Source organism: Sinocyclocheilus grahami, unplaced genomic scaffold (assembly GCF_001515645.1).
Source record: "Sinocyclocheilus grahami isolate Dianchi unplaced genomic scaffold, SAMN03320097.WGS_v1.1 scaffold2298.1, whole genome shotgun sequence".
NCBI lineage: Eukaryota > Metazoa > Chordata > Actinopteri > Cypriniformes > Cyprinidae > Sinocyclocheilus > Sinocyclocheilus grahami.
Window position 1 is genome coordinate 64,341 of NW_015507477.1, and position 4,424 is coordinate 68,764.

At 35.3% G+C, this 4,424-nt stretch overlaps 1 long non-coding RNA gene across 1 annotated transcript; it reads right to left on the bottom strand.

Annotated features, from left to right (window-relative positions):
- Window positions 1-476: 476 nt before the first annotated feature.
- On the bottom strand, window positions 477-1,465 carry LOC107574653 (uncharacterized). The gene is made up of 3 exons (XR_001607709.1): window positions 1,267-1,465; window positions 1,065-1,105; window positions 477-647 (listed from the first exon to the last, which is right to left on the bottom strand). It is a non-coding gene; the product is annotated as an uncharacterized lncRNA (long non-coding RNA).
- Between the last annotated feature and the right edge of the window lie 2,959 nt (window positions 1,466-4,424).

Consider the following 4,424-nt stretch of genomic DNA (forward strand, 5'->3'; position numbering starts at 1 on the left):
GTTTGCAAATCAGAATCAAAGTGAATAAATAAATCAGGAAATCTGCATCAATACCCAACCCTAGACTGGAGTCATGCTGTGTTTAATGCAGTGATGGATAGATCAGTGATTCCAATCCATCTTCCATCTTGGAAACCACTAACCTAGACCTTGAAATCTATTTGTGGATTATGTAACTATAATAATATCTGTCAAATAAGTGACTTATAATGAAAAACTGAATCAGAAATAAAACTGTGTACTGTATAAATAGATTTCACACTGTAATTCAACACCTGGCCTGCCCTAGTTGTTTCTTTACATTGTTTTTATACCAGATGAAGGGAATGTACCACAAGTGTCATTTCTGTTCAAACACAGAAGATTATTTTATGAGCATATAGCATAACAGTTGTTCATCAGTAATAATGAATGATACAGTTTAAAGCCTATAATGAAAAAGTATCATATATGACCCCTTTAAGTATCTTACCTGAATAACACATTGGGCAACACTCTCCATTAATTTCATATTCTGCATTATTGCATGCTGCTTCACAAAGCACAATCCTCACGAAGAGGAGAGGAAGCAATTGTGATAGATTATAGAATATACACATATCTGGGAACTAAATAAATCATCTGCAGAGCTGGTCATTTTCATGGAGCTGAAAAAGAGATTTGTGTTAGATGGCTTTCAGAAAAGTAGACAGAAATAAATTGTGCCAGACACTTTTAAATCCATTTTACTAAAATGCATGGGCCTCAAAACTAAACACCAATTATGCATTGACTCATTATTTTATACATTAATGCACAGCAGGTGGCATGCCAACTCCTTAAGACAAGAGGAATGACAATTTACAAAATGCCTATATTTCATATTATACAACATATATTTAGGAAAGAAAGTTAAAGCATTCATTTTTAATTAACATTTGAAGATGCTGAATAACTTCATTCACTACATCTTATCAAAAGACAAAACTGCTCTAAATATAGTTATTATAAATATAGTTAATAGTAATTATAATCTAGTTAATTATAAGTGAGAGGAATACAAAGGAAATGTATTATATAAATACCAGATTAATCTCACATGGGTTTGCAGGTAAAGCTCCCATATCTGTACCAAACAGAAACGTGGGTGAGTGAAGTACTGTGAAGGTTTAAATCACACATAAGTATAATAACATAAAACGTTCAACATTTACACTTCGTGGTGCATAATGTTTCTATGCTTTAGCCAATCAGAATACTGAAACTTGAAGTAATGACATAGCTTACTGATTTCTGTTAGAGTATAACTGCTGCTGTGTTTGATGTTTGGGGAGAGCAGCCTACAAACTCCTTGCTGAGTACTGAAGCCGACTTCTGCTGATGAAACTACTAACGAAAGTAGTTTAAGTAAATTGTTCCTCGACTGATTACATCTCGGACTCCTGGTCTTCATTCATCATAACTGGTCTACAGGTCTCATCTGTACTTCCCTGCACAGGTTTGGAATGACAGCTAATGAAAATTTGAATTTAGTTTAACAAGTATTTTCGACCTTCCACCTCGCCCTGCAATTTAAACAAGAATCTGGACTCATGTAAATGGCTCCTGTTATAATTACTTTACCATTTTACAAAAGGGACACAAAAAACGCAAGGAAGGTTACACATGACTACACGTGGCAAGGACAACAATCCGTGACCATTGTTTGCTATTCTGAAAACTTTACTTTCATTTTTAAATCTTGTGCAATATATTTTTACTTGTGTTTTTTAATGTTGTTTTCATGCTTGTTATTTTTTTATCCGTGACTGCAATACTTTAGGCACGATTCTGATCCCATAAACTGCTCCCCGGCCGCAGCATAAATGGCTGCCCACTGCTCCGGGTGTGTGTCCGGCCAGCACAATCAGTTAGAAAAGATAAAGCAACAAACTACAGATCCGGTCCAAGAATAATAAAATGTTTAAATAGTATAATAGTTTTCTCAAGCCAACATAACTAGCTAATAACGTCACTAATGTTAGTGCGGTGGATCAATGAATGCAGGAGACGGGGAGAGATAACTTAGATACTGTGTATGTGTGTGTGTGTGTGTGTGTGCACAGCAGTAAACTCAATACAGTGTTAAATATCTCCTTGTTTCAGATGATGAGAGAGATGAGAACTACTGGCCAGCCTTGTGGACTGAAAGTCAGGCTAGGGAATTAAAAACAGGCACTCTTAAATGTGTATTGAAAATTCCCAGCTGATAAAACCTGTGCTCCAGGGACCATATTCATATAACATCTAAGGATAAATGTAGCTCTTCACTGGCTGAGTGAGTTAGATGATTAACACTAAACAGCAGAAAATCAGTCTCCCCAGCTGTAAATGTCATTGGCTGTTAAAGTCTTGTGTTGCTTATAATAAATGATGATAAAACATAAGCCGTCTTTCAGAATGCTCTCAGTTACATGTAGATGCATACTGTATGCTTTAGTGAGTGTGGCAGCGAGTATGAGGCTGGGAGGGAAAATCCCAGTATACTCACTACAAAAAACTAGACTACACCACTACACTACAGTCTCCAAGCATGCGCATCACTGCTAAAAAAAAAGTTTTAGCATTGAGATTAACAAGAATACAAAATAAGAAACTCACAAAAATGGCAGAACAGTGCAGCTATAGAGTTGTTTGCGACATATAATTCCCCCACTTTCAGCAGAACACAGATTTAATTTCCCCCACAGAACTGGAACAACAACTTTCTCTTCTACTTTTTTTTTTTTATCCAGCATTTCTGCTAAATGAACTGATTTTAGATGACCTTTCAGATTTATTTAATTATAAAAATCTTTATAATCCAAGGGCGTATAGAATTTAGTAGTAAGCTAGGACATGTCCCTACCAAAATCCAGTGATTACTAAATTGTCCCTACCAATAATTTTGATCAAACAATTAAATATAAGTATAAGTAACCACTGTTGTTGTAATTTCATCCGCATCTGAAATAAGACAAACCGTTGATATTACCTGAGAAGTTAAAGTTAAAATTAGGGATTCACCGAATGTTCGGCAAACGACATTATTCGGCCGAAAATAACAAAAAAAGCTCATGACATTTTTGGTGACATGATTAAACAGCACTCAGCGTAGAGTGAGAGGTGTGCACTCTTTATAATGCAGCAAGCATGTGAGCAGTGTGGAAGCATTTAAAAGAGAAAGAGCAAAAAACATCACAAGCACCGACAGCGAGAGACTGTTTAGCACTGCATCTCATGTCTTGATGAGAAGAGGAGGGGTGGGTGGTGGTTTCTGTACGATGAAATTGCCTTAATGGGTCATGAAACCCCGGTTTCAGCTCTGGTTTGTTCTCACCACAGTTTAAGAAATGCAAAAAAAAATACAGTGTTGTCTTCTATGATGTGCAACACAAACACTCTGTTAAAATCTCAAAAACAGTAGAACTACCCAAATTCGTAATGAGAATAATTTATAAATCTGACTGTTTTTATGAAAGAGTTACTGAATCATTGACTCACTAGATTCGTTCAAAAATGCACACAGTGTTGCCAGATTGGGCTTCTTTTAGTAATCTCAGACCGGAAAAAAAATGCATTGGGCGGGTTGATAAAATTTGGGCTGCTTTTTGATACAACTGTCGGGTGTTTAGTTTTAACTACAAACATGTGATTTTATTCATTTTTCAATTGAATCAAAATGTACAATAAAATATTACATGTATAATATGTTTCAATGGCTGGCGGAGAGTGTGCGTGTGTCTGTATCTAAAAAGCGCCTTTTGGAGTAACCCAGATGTTTGGGGCCTTTTTGTTATAAGCTCGTATTCGTGTTGTCCCATTTGATATATATACACACACACACACACACACACACACACACACACACACACTCACACACACACACACACACACACACTACAGAATTAAGTTGTGTTGTGTCTTATTGCACGTAAACGAAGCAAAATTATTTAAAAATGCCCGTCTTGAGTATTCACGTAAACAGTCGATTTATATTAAACATTGTCAGTTATAGGCTATTAAGTGAATGTAAACAGTTAAGAAACAAAACTTGTGTAACAGTTAGATTCGTGCATGAGGTCTTAAAGAGACAGCAACCTAAATAAACCTGCTGCTGTCTGTCATTAATGCTTATTTATACATTGAAGACCAACCAGTGCTATTTCAAAGTTAAATAGATTATTCCGTTTATGTGGTATTTCTGTACCTGAACTGTACTGTTATACCTGAAAAACTTAAAACACAGTTAATTTTAGTTGTATCTTGTTATTGTATTTGTTTGTGCCATTGCTTGTCATTTATCTATTCTTATTTTATTACTGACTGTTTACTTGTCTTTTTAGTTACAATTAATTCAATTCAGAGTTTAAAATCAAAGTTCTATTTAAGTATCTTCCTCACAATATAAATATGAATCAACAACA